General features: G+C 53.2%; 2 long non-coding RNA genes across 2 annotated transcripts; one reads left to right on the plus strand and one right to left on the minus strand.

The window, feature by feature from the left end:
* Nucleotides 1–297: 297 nt before the first annotated feature.
* On the minus strand, nt 298–18,547 carry LOC111767779 (uncharacterized). Its single transcript, XR_011425744.1, has 4 exons — nt 18,339–18,547; nt 16,771–16,986; nt 5,505–5,558; nt 298–619 (listed from the first exon to the last, which is right to left on the minus strand). It is a non-coding gene; the product is annotated as an uncharacterized lncRNA (long non-coding RNA).
* LOC138917561 (uncharacterized) lies at nt 18,185–21,289 on the plus strand. Its single transcript, XR_011425743.1, has 2 exons — nt 18,185–18,482; nt 21,055–21,289. It is a non-coding gene; the product is annotated as an uncharacterized lncRNA (long non-coding RNA).
* The last annotated feature ends 724 nt before the right edge of the window (nt 21,290–22,013 follow it).

A 22,013-nucleotide genomic window follows, 5' to 3' on the forward strand; every position in this document is an offset into this window, starting at 1 on the left:
TGCATTTCTGCGGGAGGATGACTTTCAAACCTCAGGATCCCTCCTGCCTCTTGACCTTCCTGCAGGTCCCCTCCTCTGATGACTGAGAGAGACAATTGCCAACTTAGTCTCCTGTTTGGGTGCCCATTCCCGTAGGCAGCCCCACCCACCAGAGAGGCCCAGAGGGTGTCTACAGTAGGGGTGGAGGGAGGAGCCTGGCATGGTCTGCTGTTGCCCTCTGCCACCCGCCACTCCACCCCAGCTGCCCAGTCTGGAGCTCTGCTCAGGGAGAAACACACACACACACACACGCACACCTGCCTGGACACAGCGTGAATTTATAAGCACTCACCAGGTCCTGAGGGCATGAAAAGATAGTGCTGGGCTGGAGACCGGCACAAAAAAGATACCTTGCCCTGGTTCCTTGTCACCCAAGGAGACAGTTTTCTCCTGGGGATTGAGACATCTTCTGATGCCCTACCCCCACCCCAATCCAATCTAGGTGCACAAAGATTCTAGCTCGCAGCTGGTACAGTCGCACGGGTGGGGGTTGGTGAGCAGCTCGAGAGAGGAAGCAGTTTGCTGCTGTAGCTCCAGTGCCTGGAACAGTGCCTGGCACACAGCAGGTGCTTAGAAATATCTGTTGAATGAATGAATGAAAGAATGAATAAATGAATGAACACGATGCACTCATGACCCAAGGCAGGAAGGGAATCGTTAAAGCCAACATTATGGTACTTTTGCAACAGGACTGGACTGACAAATGAGAGGGCCAAGGGCAGGCTAATAATTCGGTGCCTCTTCAAACCAACACTTTCAATATTTGTTCAATATTTATTTGAAGGAGAGGCCGTGCGGCGACTGAGCAGGAAGCCACCTCCAGCTGCAGCCCCAACCTTGCCAGTGCTGCTGAGCTACGTGGAAACCCTTTGGTTCCCCTCCTCTGAAAGGAGTTTAATAAACAATTGTTGTAGCCTGAGCTCCCTGCAGGGTTCTCACCTCTGTGCCCAGCAGCTTATGGAAGTCTTTCTGCCCCGCCAACCCCACCCCAGGCTTGTGTCTGGGAAATATTCTTTTCTCCGACTAAGTGACCAGTGAAGCTTTAGCACCCCTTAGAAATGGTGCCCCAGGCAGCTGCCTGGTGGCCTGCCTCCACTGGATCTCTTTTTCTGGGTGACTATGGAGGGGAACGGCATGGAGGGTGGTCTACCCAGAGCCCTCCTCAGCTCCTCACAAGTGCCGCCCCATACCTAGGCGGGAAGCTCAGGATGGGGAGGTGAGTGTGTGGAGGGGTCAAACCCCATTTTTCTAGCTCTGAGCAGGAGAGAGGGGAGTGACTGGCAGCCAGAAGGGACTCCCACTCCCTCCCAGGGAGGTCCAGGGGCAGACCGCTGCTCTTCCTGGCCCCATTCTGCAGAGTGGTGTCCTGAGCCCCGCCAGCCAGCTAGCGAGTGCAACTGAGCCCGGGGTGGATGGCGTTAGAGCCGCTGAAGTAATGCTGTCTGACTTCCATTCCCTGGGGATCCCCAGGAAAACCAGATGTCTGGCCAATGAGGTGATCGGTGGAGCAAAGTCTTTAAGTAAATACATAGTCACTCGCTTCTGTTTCCTCTACTCTGATTGCCCTGCCCTCCCCTGCTTTCTGCATGCAGCCCCCACTTCCCACCTCAGCTCACCTGCTCTCTGCACCCACAACCTGACTGCAGCTGTCTCCCCAGCCCCTGGCCCCGTGACCAGCCTCTCCATCCTCTCCCCGGCTCCCTGCCACCTGAGCAGCATAAAATGAAACCGCTGAGCACCTGTGCAGATGAACGAATCCTGACAACATTAACACCTACCATTTCTTGAGCACTCACGGTGTGCCAGGCACTGGGCTGAATGCTTCTTTCTGTGCCTTATCTCATGCACCCCTCACAGTGACCTTGAGATTGGGGTACCATACACCATACAGGGTAAGGCTCTGGGGCCAGACAAAGTCCCAGCTTTGTCACTTACCAGCTGTGTGACTGTTGGAAAATCACTTAACCTCTCTGAGTCCCTGTTTCCTCATCTGTGAAATGGGGAGATTACCAGTACCAACCTTATAGGGCTGTCTGAGGATATAAAGAAATCAAGTGCATAGCACAGTGCCTGGCACACAGCCACGTGGTCTCATGCCCTGGTTATTATTATTATTATCTTCTCTTTGGATGAGGAAACCTGGGAGGTTGAGTCATGTGGCAAGGTCATGAGTGACTGGAACATGGCAGTCAGGGTTCTAACCAAGGCCTCTCCAGTTCTGCCTGAGGGGCTGCAGGCTGAGGCCGGGTCAGCTCTCCCTCCACCCCTGCTCTGCCCGCCCCAGGCTCACGGGCCCCTCTCCTTCCTAGCCTGTGGAAAGGAAACTGGGACTGAACGAGCTGGAGCTGGAGCAAGCCTCGTGGATCCCTGGTGACAGCCAGCATCCCACAATGCTCTGGGGAATGTGTGCACACACCCACCTGCCAGGCTGGAGGAATCCAGGCTTTAGACTTGAAAGGTAATTCAATCGCCTGTGCTTCCTCCCCTCCCCCGCAGCTCTGGGCGTTCATGACGGCGACACAGACCCAGTTTCAGCGGAACAAACCGGCAAGTGCACACCCTCAGCCTCGCTCGCAGGCGGCCCCCTTGTGTAGGCACACGCTCTGCACCTAGCTGGAGACACAGCCCACCCCAGGCCTCTCGCACCTCTGGCCGTGACAACTCTCCACCCTTTCCCCAGCTCCCTGTGTCCAGGCTCCTTGTCCCTGTCCCTGGCCCCACCCTGGGGAAGCTCCATCTCCCCGCCTGTCCCTTCCTCTTTCCCCTAGGCCCGAGGTCCAGGGTCACTTCTCACTGGAGTAGACAGTCAGCCACTGCCCCTGTGTGGTCCCCTTCACCTACACGTCTACCCCACCCCCCACCCCTGTTTCTCCCTACCCAGTGGCCCAGCTCAGCCTCGGCTCTAAGCCCTGTGCCCAGCACTTGGGCTGGGGCAGGAGGAAGCCTGGAGCAGCTCAGAGCTCCTGTTTAATTAATAATGAGTAATAAGTCAACATGTAATTAGAGGACAAGGCATGTGGCTGTGCTCCGTGGACCCTGCCCCGGGGGAGTGTGCCTCCCCGGCCCCTCCTCGCGTGCCCCTGCCTGCCCCCACACCCCCCTCTCCGGCCAGAGTCCCCCTCGCCCACCATCCCAGGTTCACACTGGGTCCTGGGGCCAGCTCTCCGACCCACAGTTCCCCTTCATTCAGCCCTCAGGACCTTCCCCACTCAATCCTGCTGGGGCTTCTTGTCCCCAGCCTTCTCCACTGGGCAGAAGGTGCCCATTCCCTGAAGTCGTGGGGATCCAGAACTCTCCTGGTATCACAACTTCCTGAGGGGCCAGGCCAGTCTCCCCTTCCCACGTAGGCCTTGAGGACTTGGACTGAGAAGCCCGCCAAAGGAATCCAAGGCAAGTCAAGTCCCATACTGCTCCTGCCTCCGCCATTTGGCTCCTGCACTCTGTGCCCCTCCATTGGCATTTCCCCATTCTCCCCACCCACCCAGCGTGGGGCCAATGATGCCCCTTCTAGGGACCCTCCCCATCCCAGCCAGGCCCCTATCCTCTTCCCCTCTAACTCCTATGAGAGCTTCCTGGGTAATGAGAAGGCAGCTGCTCCCCATGCCCACCCCCCGCCACTGTCCACGGGAGGGAGCATGTTGCCCTCCAGTGGCTGTGGCCGGCAGTGGCCTAGGGAGGAAAGGGTGCCCAGGCTCCCTGGAGTGTCTCAGGTCCAGTCCAGTGGGAGTGGAAGCCCTGCCCCACTGCCAGGCGTCTGTAGACACCTCTTTAAGACCGGGTGCTGCCCACGTTTCCTAGCAGCCTCGTGAGCACTTATCCCCCTTACTCATCCTGTTACTGGTCCCTGTGGGCCTGCTTGATCACGTTCATCCCTGACACCGCCCGCCAGCATATTTTTTGGTACTTTCACCAGCCTTTCAAATCCAGCACATACTGTACCCACACACTCCCACCCAGCACTGTCCAGCAGAGGGCCTGACACAAAGTGTCAAGCAACTAGGCAAAGGACAACCCACGAGATCAACACCATGGAGCGCTTCCCGTGTGCTAGGCAAGGGCTCCGCCAGCATTGACCTGCTCAGTCCACACGGCAGCCCCGAGAGGTAGGGGAAGTTGTCAACCCCATTTTACAGATGAGGAAACAGAATCTCAGGGAAATTAGAAATATCCTGGCTCACCCGGCCAGGAGGGCTGAGTTAGGAGTCTGACTCTAGAGCCCAGCTCTCCACCAGGAGACATTTGGCCCCAATGATCACTGCTGGAGGCTATAAGTAGGTGAGAAGGGGATTAGGGACAGGTGAAGGATGTGACTCCCTTAGGGGTGTGAGGAGTGAAGGGGGAGGTGAGGGAGTGTCAGAAGCAGGAGAGGGTTCCAGAAAGTGATGTGAGGAGGGAATGTGCCATGTGGACAGGGGGTGAGAAGTGGAGGGGGAAAGTGTGGGAGGGCTGGAGGGGGTGAGCCAGGGAGGGGTGAGGTGTGAGGAGTGAAACAGGAGGGGAGGGGAAGGGATTGTTGGGTGTGTGAGAGAGTTTATATGGGGAGTGGTATAGGGCCAAGGTAAGAGGGGGGATGAGGAGGTGAGGGGTGAAAGGGCAATGAGAAGATAAAGTAGGAGGTGGGGAGAGTGTCAGGTGTGAGTGGGTGCGCGAGGTGGAGGGTGGGGAGGCATGAGAGGTATGAGGGGTGAAAAGGCAGTGTGAGGACGACAAGTGGGAGGTGGGGGTGTCAGGTGGGTAGGGGTGCAGGAGGCGCGAAGTGGTTGAGGGAGAAAGTGAGAATGGTATAAAAAGGTGTGAGGACTGCGAAGGTCCCTGAGGATCCGGAGGACCCGAGCAGGGGAGAGGAGTGGAGGAGGGGTATGGAAGAAGGGGAGCGCTGGATAGGTCTGAGGGGCTTCGAGAGTTTGGCTTTTGTCCCTGTCTGCGTCCCCAGCTGCCGCAGCCTCACCAGACCTGGCCTCACTGCCAGGCTCATTTCAGGGATGGGTGGAAATTTCCATTTCAGCAAAATCCATTTGTAAAGCCCTGGAGCTTTGAGCCTCGTTCTGCTCTGCCCGCCTGGCTCTGCCTGCCTGGCTCTGGCCTGCCAGCCAGCCCTTCTCTCTACCCAAGGCCTCCCTCTCCCTCCCTCCCCAGCAAGCAGAGCTGGACTCAGGGCCTGGGCTCCCCCAGACTCCACTCCAACCCCACCACTATAGCCTACAGAAGGGCCGACCCCTGCCAAGCATCTTGACATCCTAGGATGCTCCAAGGGTCTGGCAGGTGTGGGGGATTGGTCACTGCCTTGCCCTCAACTAGAGTAGCATCAGTTCACAGTCTATCACCACTGCACCCTTTCCCAGGACTGAGGGTTGTTGTGACATCACAGGATAGCAGAAGGGGACAGGCTCTTCAAGATAATCCTATTTAAACCTTTTCATTTTATAGATGGGGAAATGGAGGTCCAGTGAGGAAAAGGCACTTACTTGTCCCAGGGCGACACAACTGGTTGGATTGCAGAGCCAGCATGAAGCCCTTGCCTAGAGGAAGAGTTATAGAAAAACAGTCATGCAAACTGAGGTTCAAATCCTGGCTCTCTTGAAGAAGTGTGCCTTCCACAAGTCATTTTACTTCTCTACACCTCAGTTTGCTCATCTACCAAATGGGGCTCATGACCATTCTCCCGGGCTGGTGTTAGGATGGTGAGCTGACCACAGCCAGAGGCAGCAGAGTTGGGGGGAGGGTAGTAAAAGCTGCTGAGCCCTCAAGTCCATGGGGCAAGGCAGGAGCAGGCACCAGTTCTAGAGTCTGGCCCTTTGCCTTGCTCCACACCGTCCCAAGAACCACAGAAACTGCAGGGACCAGCAGGGATAACATGGCCAGGGATTGAGTCTCTGGGTAGGAAGATGAGCTGTGGGCTCCTGGGGTAGAAAGTGAGGGGACAGCTTGGGCCATCTCACTAAGGCTTCTGAGCAAGGCTTTCCTCCCCCAGGTCATAAGGAGTGACTACTCTGAACTCAGGGAGGATGGGTCCCCTGGATCCAAGCCAAACCCTGCATTGCGGGCAAGACTGAGCTCCCCAAGGGCAGGGACAGGGTCCGCCTTGCTCACTCCTGTCTCCTGGCACAGCAGGTGGCAGAAAGAGTCTGCCCCTCCTGCTCTGCCGCAGTTAAAGGCAGCTCAGGACAGATCTCAGTGGCCAGTACAGAGAGCACCAAGGGCCAGCTGACCGCGCCTGCTCTCTGCCCAAGTCCCACATCCAAGGTACTCTCTGTGGCACATGCTCTGGCACATGTCGCAGCCAACCTCAGCTCTGGCACACGCCCCAGCACATCCTCCAGCTGCTGCCCTCCTCCCCCAGCCCCGGCAGGAATCCCAGGCCCCATCTGCTCCACCTCCTCACATCTCCCCTGAACATCTGGACTGCTCCTGAAATCTGGCTTCTGGCATCATCCAGAGGGAGCTACTGGAGGGAAGAGGAGACTCCTGTGTCCCATTAGTCTTGAGCTGGGGCCAGGGAAGTCTCTGTCTGACCCCCACTCCCAGCCTGCAGCTGCCAGAATGAACAAGCCTAACAGGACCCTGGTCCCTATCTCCTGCTTCCCCCACTGTGGGGCACCCTCTCACCTGTAGGGTTGTAACCATCCCCTTACCTCATGCACACATAACACACCGCACACAGCCTCCCTGACATCTCCCCAAGAGTTACGCCATTCTCTTGAAGAAAAAAACGCAATCTGAATGTATTTAGTATCACTGAAGTGTACACTTAAAAATGGATAAGGTGGTAAATTTTATATTATGTGTACTTTACCACGATAAAAAAAATTGAAAGGAAAAAAAAATCCAACACCGTATACTGCTCGTGTGTTTAGCTTTGCACTCTTCATACAAAGGCTGCTAGAGCTTCCTAGCGAGGGCTGTGGTCCAGGACTGCACACTCCAGAGCACAGGCCATACCCCCTCCCACTCTTCTCGGTGGTGGTAGTGGGGGGCCTTTGGTCTAGGGCAGCAAAAATCTGAGTCCCAGTTCAGAGTTACCCAGCCTAGGAAGACCAGGCTGGGAACAATGCTCACCTGTGTCGGCTCCTTTCCCCACCACCTCTCCCTTACCTCCAGCTCAGCTCTCCTACTCTTCAGGCAATTCGAGTTCTTTTTTTGTTTTGGGAGAGGGCCTCGCCCTCACAGATGCTCTCCATGGTCCTGAACCCATGTCCTGAACCACCAGGTCTCCGGCAGAATTACTTTTCCTTAACCTTGAGAAGTGGGTGACTCCTGGCCGACATTTCCCCGGTATACTGACCAGGTAAGGAAGGAGATGATAGTGGAAGAGGAGGCAGTGAAGAGACAAGAGAGACAGAGAGTGTGAGACACATAGAGACAGAGAGAAAGGGCCAACATGAGATTGATGGGAGGAAAAAAAAGGTGATTTTTGTTGTTCCTTCTAAGAAAGCTCATCTCCCTCTGGGTACTTGAATGTGAGTCAAAGCCTCCTCCTGCACCCTATGCAAATGTCAGCTCCTGTTTGCTCCTGCAACCCTCTAGCTGTCCCATCTTTCAGTTCCTTCTATCCCCCTGCATTTCCTTCCTGTGTCTGACTTGGGGTCCCTGTGTGTTGGGGACCACCCCCAGCCCCGGCCCTAAAGGCTCAGCTGTTGCTGCCTCCTCCCTGAAAGCTGAGAGAGGAGACCCCTCTCCAGACTTCTCCCCTCTCACACCCCTCCAAGAGCAGGTGGGGAGTGCAGAAGGCCTGTTCAGTCACCCTAAGAACTGTGATGCCCCCACCCCCCATCAGTCCCCTCCTGCGTGGAGGGTTGCCTGCAGAGCTAGAGGGAGGGAGGGCACTTACAGATAGACCCAGCCCGGGAACCCCCGGGACTGCGCCTGGAAGGAAGGAGCAGGGGAAACAGAAAAGAGTGGAAAGTGGTTTCTCGTTCGGTTATGGCTGTTATTATTTATTTATTCATGTATTTTTTATTAAGGAGGAGATGTTGTCCTAATGAGCGGGGAGTCTGGCAGGCTCTGAGGAGTGGAGCTGGGGGTAATGGGGTGCTTCACACATACGCAGGTCCCCTCTCCAGCCACTGGAGACCCCCTCAGCGACTGGGCGACTGGAAGTCCTCGGTAGCCTTTCCTCCACGTGGGCTCCCTCTCCCTCCCACTGCAGCTCTGCCTGTGCGAGACGGCCCCCCAGTACACACCAGTACCCCCACCCCCTGACCCGTGGCAGGGATGTTTCTCTCTTCCTCATCCTTACCAGGCTCTGTGGATACTGGAGCCAGAGCTGGAGGCTCCGAAGATTCCTCTCCTTGGCAGAGAGCCCCATTCCCACACCCTGCCTGGGCAGACCATCCCCCTCCCAGGTTCCTTCTCTGACTACATAGCCAGCTCCCAAACCTTGCTAGGTCAGGGAATGGCCCAGTTCTTAGCCCCTGGTCAGAGGCCGCCTCAGCTGTCATTGAGGACAAGATTTAGCTTCAGCTTCAGCTTTCAGTCAACCGCAAGCTTCAGACCTAGGTACACCTCAAATCTTAAACCCACTTCCTCACAGGGGGCTAGCCTCAGGACGTGGAGACAGCTGCAGCCTCGTCCCATCTCTGAGGCTCTCTCTGGGAAGCTAGGCTCAGACTCAGACCAAGAACCAGCTCCTATTGTAGGTCTAGCCTTAAGCCAAGTGCACATTTGTGGGACAGCATCGAATGCAATCTCCAGCCCTAGAGTTTAGGGCAGTGAGGAAGGTGGAAGCTTTTGGAGGCCAATGCCAAAAATAGCTTGGGTGGTTGGGGGAATGTGGCCTGGGGGTAGGCAGCTGGTTTTCCTCTTTGGATCAGACCACCACAGTTTTACACCACTGACAGAGGGTCCCCTTCTGTTTGTTGTGAGGACCCAGCTGAGGGTACACCCTGGGAGTTCATAGAGAGGAGTGGGGGGCCTCTGAGAGACCTCTACCTATGTGAGCACAAGGCCACAATTTCCATCGTGCTTCCTTTAATGTCCAACAAAAGCTGGACCAAGGGCAGTGATTTGTCCAGCAAACAGCAGCACTTCCCTGCTGTGAGCCAGGAGCTGGGGACAGGGAGAGCATCCCTGGTAAGCCAGGTTTGTCTAATGGTGAGTGGGGGCAGGCTAGCATAAACATCTTAGCAGCACCTATCTACTGAGAATGTACTTACGCCAAGCCTTGTGCTTCACAGCATTATCTCACTGCGTCGTTACAGCCCTACAAGGTACACGCTGTTGCCGTTCCCATTTTATTTATTAAATAACATTTTATTATTACAGAAGCAATACATGTGCATTGTGGAAAATTTAAAAATACATAAAGCAAAAATATAAAAATAAAAACATCACATCCTTACCACTATTAACAACTTGACATATCCCTCCAAGTGTTTTTCTTACATATAAGTATTTTTTTTTACCAAAATGTGATCACATTATACATACTGCTTCATGATCTCCTTTTTTTCAGTCAATAATCTCTACCTTTCCATTTGAGTAAGTTTTCATCCTTTTTAATACCCAGGTCATATACAAATCTCCCCAGTTGCCCCCCCCAAAAAAGTCCTTTACAGTTGGCTTGTCAGAATCCAATGCAGGACCACACGTGACATCTGATCATTACGTGCGTTAAATTGCTTAGGATGGCGCATTTCCCCATTTTTTTTTGGCCACTGACCCGCGAAACATCCAGATCAGTTTTCCTACAGAATATCCCTCCTTCCAGATGTCTGGTTACTTCCTTGTGCTGGTTACTTCCAACGTTTCTTTTAAACTTAGAAGTTAGATCTAAAGACCAGAGCAATTCAGATTAAATGTTTTTATCTAAGACACACGTGAGGTGATGTCATATATTTTGCATCACATCAGAAGACACATAAAATCTCATTCATCCACCATTAGAAATACTCAGATGGATGGGGCCAGCCCTGTGGCCGAGTGGTTAAGTTCTCACACTCTGCTTCAGCAGCCTGGGGTTTCACCAGTTAGGATCCTGGGTGCAGACATAGCACCGGTCATCAAGCCATGCTGAGGCGGCATCCCACATAGCAGAGCCAGAAGGACCTACAGCTAGAATATACAACTATGTACTGGGGGCTTTGGGGAGAAGAAGAAGAAAGAAAGAAAAAAAAGAAATGCTCAGATGGACACCCCCTAATGATAGTTATGATTCTCTCCCACCTGGCTTCCAGAAAATAACGTTTGTGGGTTACTCTGGCTCCAAACAAATGTTGATTTCCCCATCAACCATTCCTCTAATGGTTTTTAATACCAACCCCAAATCCTTGTCTGATGACTCCCATTTTTAAAGATGAGAAAACTGAGACTCAGTTTGGGGAAGAGAGCCCCTTCAAACTCACACAATCACCAAATTAGGACCCTGACTGGAAATCAGGTTTCCGTCCTCTTTTCTACCATACTGAGTTGGGTGCACACTAAGTGGTACCTGGTACACATTTTTTTTTTTTTGAGGAAGATTAGCCCTGAGCTAACTGCTGCCAATCCTCCTTTACTTTATATGCGGGACGCCTACCACAGCATGGTGTGCCAAGCAGTGCCATGTCCGCACCTGGGATCTGAACTGGCGAACCCCAGGCTGCCAAAGCAGAACATGCACACTTAACTGCTGTGCCACCGGGCTGGCCCCCTGGTACACATTTAAATGCATGAAAATCTGTGGGGAAGGAAAATCTACTAGGAAGGTAGATGTGGAAGAGGTTCTTGGTGAGGTGCAACCTACCTGAGAGCTGATGCCACTGATGATGGCACCAGCAAAGTAGTTGCAGCACCTGAAATGTGGCATCCCGTGCTAAGTGCTTTACCAGCGTTAGCTTCTTTGATCCTCCCAGCAAATCTGCAAGGTGTGCATTATTACTACCCCTCCCCCCATTTTACAGATGAGGAAAATGAGGCTCAGAGAGGTAAGTTACTTGCCTAAGGCCACACATCCAGGATTAGTTTTCTGACTCCAAAATCCAGGCCCTTTACTACTACCCTGAGCAGGCCTCTCGAGCTGGTGTCCCCCCAAGTCCTGAGACAAGAATAAAACTAGCAAGAGAGGCCTTGGGCTTCCTCCTTGTATAGGCTGGTTCTGACACGGCCCGCAGCTCTGAGGCTGTGTGTCAGCATCAACTAGGGCATAAGAGGGGTCACTGGGTCTCCTCTGCTGGCCTCTAGTCACCAAGTAGCTCTCTCCAGTTTGTGAAATGGCCAGAATCTGACCTGGCTCCTCCAGCCCCTGCACCCAGTTAATCCCTTCCAAGCTTCATTCCTGCCCCGCCCCCCAACACCCACCTTCGGGCTGAATGCCCCCATCAGAGCCCTTGGTATTTGCACAAGAACCCACAGTTTCTGAAACACTTCCTTTTCCTCATGTTTATGTAGTTGGAGCCCCACACCTATCCTTTGAGGGAAGCAGGGATTACGGGTCCCATTTCACCAATGCAGACGTCGAGGTTTGGTGAGGAAAGCTCTGGGCCCAGAGGTGTCTCATTTTTCCTCTAGTCAGCATTTTCAAGATGCAATCTAGGCCCCTGTGCCAGTTCAGGATGAACCCCAGAAGACTGGACTTTGCCACCATTTGCAATGTGAGGCTTGTCCCTGGGTGGGGCCTGCGGTCTGAGCCCTTCTAGGCCTGAAGGAGGGGCTGTGGGGTCAGCCTTGTAGCCTCCAGCCCTGTCAGGGAGCAAGGCTCAGAAATGTCACCAGCACTGAGGGCATTCTGGGAAATGTCAACAAATGCTGATTTGGGTCCCTTGGCAGAGGGTGGAGCCAGCCGTTCTCTGCAGAACCTCCCTCCACCATCTCCCTGTTGCCAACAGCAGAAGGAACAGGCACCGATGAGCCTTTAGGGCTAGTCCAACCCCGCCGTTTTGTAGATGGGGGAGTTGAGACCCAGACTCACAAAACAAGCTGGTGATTTTTCTCTCTGGAAACACTGAGGATTGGTGATGGATCTCCACTCACCCAGCTCCCCACTCTCTTACTTCCGGTCTTCCTCCAAACCCTGGAAACTGTACCCCCTGAGTCAAGACAGTGATTTCCAGGAGCCCAGGTCACAGAGAGAGGGCCTGGGGAGAAGTTCAGGCTGTGGGTCCGGCATTAGGGGCTGCAGTAAGGCCAACGCTTGAACCAGCTGCCACGCCGGCCTCTGCTCTCCCTACCCCCTTACTACACTGACACCTGGTCCAGGCTCTTCCTGCTGCTTCCAGAATAGAGAAAATAAAAGTGCTCCTGAATGAGGGGCATGGGCTGAGGCAGCCACACAGTAGCTTCCCCGTGCTCTGGAATCCACCACCCTCTCCAGGCCCTGTGTGCCTGGTGCTCCTGACGTCTCTCACCCTCTCTCTGTGAGATCCCCTTGCTCCATCATCCCCATACGCTAATCAGGGAAGGCTGCTTCTTGCCCCAGCCCAGTAAGTCCTATCAAGGCCCTGTCCATTTGTTTTCACCTCTACTGGGTGCAGAGGACCCCGCCTCTCATCTCAGCGAATTCTCTCTGGGGCCCTGGGGTGTCTGGACCCCCTGTTTTCAGCTGCAGAGTCTGCACACTTCTTTCTCCCAGCCCTCTCACAGCTGTAGTATGCAGTGAGTTCTAAGTCCTCCCTAGGCTATGTCTGTCTCTGTTTGCACTGAGAACAGGAGCCGAGTGAGAGGAGAGCCGGGCTGCGTTTGTGCTTATCCTCCATGCCAGCCGTATCACAGGCGCACAGTAAATCGCCATTGAGGAAATAAGTATTGAGGTCCAAGGTTAGGCCTGGACTCTACTTAACAGTCTGCACTTTTGCCTCGAAACGCTTCAAGGTTGCTCTTCCTTACAGACTGCAAGCTCCCTGAAGGCAGGGACTGTGTCTTTCTGATTCTTTTCTGCATCCTGAGTGATTAACTTAGTACCTGGCCCGCAGAAGGTACCTAATAAGTCTTCATGGAAGGGAATGTGTGAGTGGAAGGAAGGATGGATGGGTACACAAATGAATGAATGATCTAGGCAGGCTTTTTTATCCTCTTATTGTGATGGGGAAATGAGACTCAGGATGAAACAAGAAAAGGCTTCCCAAATGTTAACTATTAGAGTCGGGATTTTAATACAAGGAAAGCTGGCCCAGGAGACTTGGAGCTACTGACCAGGGGGTTGGTGATAGGGGTAGGGTCGGGGGCTGGATGGGGAAGCCTCAGGGCTGCGGCTCAAGGCAGTGGAGCCTCTGCCCAGGAGGAAGGGCTTTCCTGGAAATATCCTGCCTCCAGGTGGAGAAGCAGGGAAGCCTAATTGGTTTCCCAGCTCCTGGAGCCGGGTCCATAAATCATGGCTCCATTTAAGACACGGTGCCTCCTCTCTGGAGACCTGGTGTGACTTGATACACATTCCCAGTGACACGGGGAGGCTTGCAGCCTCCACTTGCAGGCACCTGTGCCACCCTTGCCCAGAATAGAAGACGCCGCTCCATAGAGTCTGCCAGTCCTCTGCAGTGTGCAAGGTGTGTGGCCTCACGGGAGGAGCAGGGAGGAAGGGGCCAAGGAGAGGCGGCAAGCCCGGTAAGGGGGGTGGAGTGGGGGGTGGTGACAGCCTAAACAGCCTTCCTTTGGTGAATTCAGTCCCATTCACCATTTATCGAGTGCCTACCTTGTGCCAAACACTGTGCTGGGCACTGGGGCCCCCGGGATGGCTCGGATGCAGGAGAGAGAGAGAGGGAGAGGCAGCTACAGAGGCAATAATCACAACATGGTGATAAGTGCTTGCGAGGGAAGTACAAAGTGCTCTGGGAGCTCAGAGCACCAGGCCATTAAGGCTTCCCCTGGCGGAGAAGGATTTTGGAAGACTTCACCAAGGAGGAGGTGTTGCAGCTGGGTTTGGTCGGCTCAGAGGTTGGAAGAGGGAGGGAAGGGCATTTCAGGCAGAGGAGAGCATGTGTGGAGGCAGGGGGTATGAAAGGGGAACCAGAAAACTTCTGTGTGGCTGGAGCAGAGGGGAGTCAGGGGAGAAACTGGACACAGAGCCTCAGGCCAGAATTTGCAACGCTGTGAATGGTCCTACTAGAGAGTTTGGACTTGATCCAGTCGTGGGCAAAGGGGAGCCATTGAAGAATTTTAAGCAGGGGTGTGACAGGACCAGATTTGTGTTTTAGAAAGCCTTCTCCTGGGGAGATAAAATGAACCAGGACTGTGGCCAAGGGGCAGAGAGGAGGGAATGGATTCTGGGGACATTTTGGAGGAAAAATGGACAGGACTTTTTCCTTCCTAAGTAATTAGTTTGGACATTTCTCCCCAGGCTCCCAGGGCCCGTGGGAAGGGGGCTGCTCCCTCCTTCCTCTGTGTCTGATGCAGGCTTCTGCAGTCACAGAACTGAATTACAGGGTCTGATTGACTGACAAGAACAGAGGAGCAGAACTGGCTCCCAGTGGTCGGGCAGTCCTGCTCCGAGGATGAGTTGGTGACTTCTCTCCGACTCAGGCCACAAGCCCCAGAGCAGGGCGAGGCTTAGCCCAGGCCTCTGGGGAAGGCCCATGAGGTCCCCCCCTCCCTCCCTTCTCTTCTCTCTCTCTCTCCTCCCCCCCGCCTCCCCAGAGCCCAAGCTTTCTTGCTGGGAGGCTCTCAGAGCCAGCAGAGCTGTGGATGAAATGGTTCGGTGGCTCCAGCCCAGCTGCTGCCATGGCAACAAGGCTGCCTGCCAGACCCACAGTCAGGAGCAGACCCAACTTTCCCGCTCCAGAACTACGATTCCCAGAATGCAAAGCACCTGGGGCTATAAGAGAAACCTACCTCCTAGACGGGTGTCCAGCCAGAGCCTTCCAGCTTGGAAGAGGACACATATGGGCACCCCAGGGGGACACAGTACAGAATGTGGGAGCGTGGGGGCCAGAGAGCAGGGGATACTTCTGAGGGAAGCCTGAGAACAACCTCTTTATGGTAGCCCACTGGACATCCCAGAAGGAGGCCAACAGCTGCAGGGAAGTGTGAAAGTGGGGATGGGTATAGTCCTAGTTTTGCCACCAACCCATGGTGTTGCTTGAAAACTTTCTCTCAAAAGCTGTCCACTACTCTCGGTCTCCACCTGCACTTTCATGGACCGAGCGTGGATGGCTGCAACACACCACTTATTGGTCTCTTTGGCTCCACTCAAGCCCCTCCCTTCCTTCTTCATACTGAAGCCTGAATGACCTTTTCAAAATGCAATTCTGATTACACCACTGCTGCCTATGCCTGACCCCCTGCTGTTTAAACTCTTCAGTGTTTAAACTCTTAGATGAAGAAATACATTCCTTACCTCACCTGACAAGGCCCTGCATGGTCTGGCTTCTGCCTGCTTTCTAGTCTCCCATTCACCCCACACACTCCAGACCTTCTGGACTTTTAGTTCCTTGTAGAAGCCATACTCCTTCCTGCCACAGGGCCTTTGCACATGCTGTTCTGTCTCTCCAGAACGCTCTTTCCTCCACTGATGCTCTACACAATCTTCTTTATCTCAGAGAAATAGCACTGTCTCAGGAAACTTCCCTGACCTACTTAAATTGACCAAACTCCCTTTTAATGTACTCCTGTTGGCACCATAAACTTCTATAAAGCACCTGTCACAGTTGCAATTTTACAGTAATTTGTATGATTATTTGACAGCTATCTATCCCTCTGCCAGATTGCAGCCTCTGTGAGGGACGGTGCCTGGTTGCCTGCCATTGCATCCTCAGGATCCAGTACTGTGCCTGACACAACAGATGCTCAAGAACCACTTATTGAAACACATGACTCTAAGCCACAGTCTTCCCGGCTGAGTGCCCACCATGTGCCAGGCACTATGGGTGGTGGTGCCAGGGATATGGCAGTGGACATGGCACATAGGTGTGGCCCTTCTGCCATGGAGCTCACGGTCTAGCATGGAAGACAGACACTGAATACATAGTCATGCGTGGCATAATGATGTTTTGGTCAGTGACAGACCACATATGTGACGGTGGTCCCATAAAATTAGTACCATATAACCTGGGTGTGTAGTAGGCTATACCATCTAGGTTTGGGTAAGTACACACTACGATGTTCGCACAATGACAAAATCGCCTAAGGACCCATTTCTCAGAATGTATCCCTGTCATTAAGCAACACACAGCTGTGATGACAAGGGTGCTGAGTAAAGCATGGAGAGCCCTAGTAGCAGAGGCAGGGGATCTGGAAAGACTCACCAAGGAATAGACGGAGGAGTTGTCAGATAAAAGGGATGGAAGAGTGTAAAAGAGTATCACAGGCAGAGGGAACTGCATGAGTGAGGTAGCTACTGAGCCAGCAGAGAGCAGGGAGTGTTCCAGGCGTGAACTAAGGCCAGAGTTGCTGAAGCGCAGAGTGAAAGGAGGTGCTGGTAGTTCTATCTATGTGCTTTATTACAGGGCAGAAGTGGCATAGGGTGAGCCATCTTTTTAAACTGGCTGGGCCTTGTCTTCCATACTCTTCCTCCCTGTTCTCAGGCCCAGGCAGAGGTCCAGCATGAACATATCCAGGCTGTCCCACAGCCCAGGCACACTCTCCTTCACCTCTGAGCACCTAGGGCTGTATTTCAGGTGTTCTGTGCAAGCCCTGCTTGTGTCTTGTATGATGGAACTGTGACATTTGGGGTGTGTGTTGGGGGGTCATATGCCGGGGTAGCAGTTGATCAATCCTGGAGCATACATTGCTGACAAGTCTGGGGGAGGTCCCCTGAAGAGGCAGGGAGCCTGGCCTGGGGCTTGAGGGTGGGTGCACAGCTTGCCTGGGAAATGAGGCATGACTTACCGGCTGCACAGCCTTCAGTGGGTGGGGGAGCAAAGGCTCCTGGGCACGGGCAGGGAGGGCTCCTTCTCCTCCTCACATCTGTTGCTGTCCTCTTCTTCCTCTAGGGTCCTGGGTCTGGTGGGGAAACTGCCCCCAGCAGGCTGATCCCTTCCTTTGAACTTGGGGACTCCCCCACAAGTAGCTCCCAGTGTGTGTGTAGAATGAGGTGGCACCTGACTGGAAATAATGGATTTTAGCTTCCTCATTCTGCTATAGGTATTCCAACCACTATCCTTCCAACACACACACACACACACACAAACACACACTGAGCAGCTTAGATCCCTGGTTCTGCTGAGGTCCCACTGGAGCAGGAGCCCTCAGCTCACCCATTCCCCAGAATAGTGCTTCTCGAAGTGTGAACTTCAGACCTACTGCATCAGAATCATGTGGAATACTTGTGAAAATGCAGGTTGCCCGGGGACTCTGGTGCAGTGGGAAAAGCTTTGTCCCAGAGGAAATCTGATTCTGTCCAAAGAACTCCTGAAGCATTCCCTTCCCCAGAAATGTCTCCCCAAATCCCGCCAGTGACGGTATCCTTGATGACCCAACCCTGGACCCTGGACCCTCGGCCAGGAGGGCAAGTCAACCCTGCCCCTTCAGACCTGGCACAGGATGCAGTCAATAAACACTCACCAAGGACCTATTAGGGGCTGGGTCCTGAGAAGAACATGGCAGCCCTGCCCTCATGGATCTTCTAATTCAGGAGTGAGGATAAATATTATAGACGCAAATAAATAAATTAACAATAGTTGTTAGTGCTGTGAAGATGATAATACAGTGTTATCTGAGAAAATGCCCCAGGACCTGCTAATTCTGGGGTTCAGGAAAGGAGGTTGCCCTGGTGCTTGTGGAGAATAAGGTTCTGGAAATGAAGGGAAAAAAAACCCTTCCTCTCCCTTTGCTACTGTTTTTGTCTCTTCTCTCTTTCTTTTCTTTACCTCAGCTTGACTCTCTGTTCCTCTGGTTAAAATCCCTCTTTGTCTCGTTTCTTCTCTCTTCCTCTGCTTCCCTCCCTCCCTCTCCCATTGCCTCCCTCTTCCTTCCCACCCCACCTCCCTCTCTTCTGCTCCCTCCAGAGAAGTGGAAGAAACCAGATCCCTCTGCCTCTCGGGGTAGCCAGCAGTAATTGAGCCTCTGGTTTGCTTAGCTGCTGGATCTGAGAGCAGAGATAGAGGAGGGGAGTAGGGAGGTCAGAGGGGGAGCTGGAGGGATGGGAGCAGGGAGGGGCCAAGGGAGGGAGAGGGCACTCAGAGGGGCTGGAGGTAGCTGCTGAGCCAGGTAATACAATCAGGGGTGAGTCATAAAGATCATTCACTCCTGTGCACAGGACCGGCCTAGGAAATCATATTAATTTGAAGAGGGTGTAAAATCCACCGAGAATTCCCCTCTCTACCACACACATGAAGATAAACAGTCTTCAGCTTCCAATATGATCTTACAACAGCTTGTCAGTGACAAAACAGCCTCAAATCCTCCCATTTATCAAACGGCCAATCCTGTTAGCAGCTTAAAAGAGACATAATTACCTGCGGCCTTTTGTGTGATTCTTTATACTAACGCCGCTTCCTTCTTCCTGGCAGCGTTCCAGAACGTGAGCTCAGAATTCATTCCTGGTGACTGGGGAGATCATCAGAGATGTTGAAGTTGGGGGACAAGAGGGGATGATTGAGGTGAGTTCTGCTGTGGCAAGTGGTGGCTAAGTTAGCACCATGGACAGGGACAGGGCTGGGAGCCTGGGAGTGGCTGTCGGCATGGTCGTCGGTAAGGAGGAGCCAAGCCCAACTCCTGTGAGCAGACGCCCCATGGCCGGCCAGGGGCCTGGCAGGCTTCTCAAGGGCTAGGTTCCAGCTGACTTCACAGAGAAGGCAGTGGCGCTTCAGCCCATGGCGCATCGGCACTGACAGTGCGGTCAGGGATAGAACACAGCTTGGCCTATAGATCGCTAATATGGGTAGAATTCTCCACCCTCAAGCAGAGCCAGGAGTCCCGTCTCTTGACTGCAGAATGGCTGACACATTTTGGGTTTTCATGACTTCAGAATCTGCCATGCTGCTACCAGGGAGAATAATAATGTTCCCAGCTGACATTTACTGAATACTTACTATGGGCCGGGCTCTGTTCTAAGCACTTTATACACGTGATCTTAATTAATATAAACCTTTTGCAAATCTATGATATTATCCCATTTTATAGACGAGAAACCAGAAGGTAAGTGAGGCGAAGTCACATGTCCAAGGTCAACCAGAGCTGACTCAGACTCGTGATCTATGAGCTGGGCTGCCTCCAAGGCAGGCTCTGGCCATGGGGAGAGATCGGTTCTGTGGCTCTGGGTTGGTCTCTCTTCCTCTCCACACTTCTTGCTATTCCTCAGGGAGCCCAATCAAGGCAGGTCTCTGCTCTCACTGCTTTGGGGAGAGGGATGAGAGAACACATGATGTGACCGCTCCCTCCCTGAGAAATAAGATGCCCTGGAAACCAGCTTCTCTCTGTCCAGGCTGGTCTACAAACTCTTATCTTCATTCCCCCTCCCTCTCCCTGCCGGCACAAGGTCCTCACCTCCTCCCATTCTAAGAGGCCAACTCCCCCTCTCCTCCCACTTTCCACTGCCAGGCCCCTGCTTGCTACTAGCTTCCCCACACTCCTTTCCATTTTCCAGCAGGCCCAAGGGAATCCTCTCCTGGGAGGAAACCATCAGAGTCCATTTGGAAGCCAGATAAAGAGGCAGACAGTGAGACAGACAGCAAGAGACAGACAAGAGACAGACTGAAAATGAATTTTGAAGCAGTGTTGAGTTAATGATTATGGTCAACTCCTGTTGAGAGACAAGGCCAAGATTAGCTAGCTGAGGGTATCTCACAAAATTTCTAGAACTCAGCTTTAACTCAGCTGGCTACCTCTGCCCACCAGCATTCCATCCTCATCCCTCTCCTTCCCCAGGCTACCTCCCAGACTAGCATCCTTTCCCCCACCCCACCCAGCCTCAGGGCATTTGTCACTTGGGTTAGTGATTTATCAAAGGCTCTGACAGTCACTGTTTGGCAAAGAAAATCAATCTGTGAAGAATGGGACCAACCTAGGGCCCCTGTTCTCCCAAGCCCCCACCATCAGTCTGCCCTAAAGAAACTCCATGCCTCTGACTTCAGCACTGTGCCTACTACCCCCACCCTCACCCCTGCCTTGGGTGGGTCTCTCGATCCCTTCCTGTTCTTAGAGAGAAGGGAGAGAGGGAAGGAGGAGAGAGAGAGACAGAGAGAGAGAGAAAGAGAGGTGAGTTACTGCCTTCTCTTAGATGTTTATTTTGTTGTTTTTAAGTGAGAAAGTCCCAGCTCTATTAAATGCAATCAATACTTGGCCCAAGAGAAGCTTCCCTTCTCTGAGACATTTGAAATCTAGTCAAATCATTTTGCCCCAATACAAAGTAATTTATCAATTTCAAAACCCTTCTAATCAGTAGAGGCTATAGAATCCCCATTCCTGCCATCTTCTGCTGCAGGACAAGCACACGCACGTGCGCGTGCGCGCACACACACACACACACACACACACAGAGCTATGCACAAACTCCTCTAGTCTGTCTGCATAGAGCCCTCCCTCCCTCCCACCTCCCAGGGACTGCAGAATGTCTTCCCCTCTACTCAGCCTCCAGGCCAGGTGCCATCCTCAGCATTTCCAGCCCAGCCTGTGTGCTCCTGGCCCGGAGAGGCTGCAGGCCCCTGCAGGTCTGCGGCGCTCAGCCCTGGGGAGGTGGAGGTGGGCGTGGGCCCAGCCACAGTGCGCTACTGAGAGCATTCCTCCTTGCCAGGGGAAACAATGGAGCTGGGGGGATTCCTGTTCATAGATAGAGCTCAGAATTGGACCCAGGGGGCTGGAAGGGACCCAGGGCCACCAAAGTCATCCCCTAGGACCTTGGCCCTAGACTCCAAGGGACAAGCGGGATCAGTTGGCTGGAGAGGGGTTTGCTAGCTGAACCTAGGGATGATGTCACATCACTGTCCTGCCTCTGAAGCTGCTATTTTTGACCTCGAGGACAGCCTATGTCTGAAGGGAGATTGCGACAGCAGCGAAATCACCTTGCAACTCACCCTCCCCGCTCCCAGGAAGAGTGGCTGGAGACTTTGTCCCTCCATTAGATTGGATTCTCGGCAAGTCTTTTGTGGCCACCAGCTGCGGTGGCCAGATAGGCCACTGACCTTTGGGGAGGGGCCACCCGCTGAATGGCTGATTCAAACGCTCTCCTTACAGTGCACATTCCTCCCTCAGAGGGTGACTGAGCAAAGTGATTCAGTGAAGCAGAGGCCTGCCCCACCGGGGAGCTCAGGGGCAGAGATGGCGTACGAGCTTCCTGAGACCTCGAACCTCAGAGCAGTCAATCCAGAAGCCTTACCTTGACCTTCAAGGCCCCTCCATCAGACCTAACCTAAAACCTGTAACACTCCTTCGAAAGCATGCCTAGTGCCCCGTAAATGTGTGCCATCAATGAATGTGTGGGACTCTCTGTGTAGTGCTGCCCCCTGCTTTGTGCCTTCTCTCCCCAAATCTATCACAGCTCCTCTAGGGCTAGGTCCAAGGACTTTGCATACCTTCAGACCCCTCCCAGTTCCTCTCCCAGGGCTCTGCACAAAGCAGTATTAAACTAGAGTGAGCACGGTGCCCTACGGTTTACGAGGCATTTTGATATTAACTGTCTGTTCTGCCATAATGCCCGTGGCGGCGGGGGTAAGGTATTATTATCCTATCTTATACTGGAAGAATCTAAGGTCCAGAGAGGTGAAGTCACTTGTCCCAAACCACACAGAAAGTAAGTGATAAACCTGGGATGCCGGTCCAAGTTCTCTGAATCCAAATCCTAAAATCTTTCCACATCATTCATTCATTCATCATGTAAATATTGAGAATCCTTCTTATGCCGAATGTTAAGCTTTCTTCATGGCAAACTAAAACGAGGTGACGTGATCCCCTTTCTGTAGACTGAGAAATACAGACTCCGTGGTGAAGTGGATTGCCCAAGATAACAGAGTAAGAGATGGCAGTAGATGAAACCCGGGGCTTCTGATCTCAAATCTGGAGTCTTTCCCATTGCACCACACCTAGTTTTTGTAGTAACGTTGCTGAAAGGCTTTCTGTATGCCAAGCACCATCCCACTTAACCTTCACAACATCTGACTTCACAACTGTTATCACTCCCTTGTTACACGGGAAGC

Source organism: Equus caballus, chromosome 14, assembly GCF_041296265.1.
Source record: "Equus caballus isolate H_3958 breed thoroughbred chromosome 14, TB-T2T, whole genome shotgun sequence".
Lineage (NCBI taxonomy): Eukaryota > Metazoa > Chordata > Mammalia > Perissodactyla > Equidae > Equus > Equus caballus.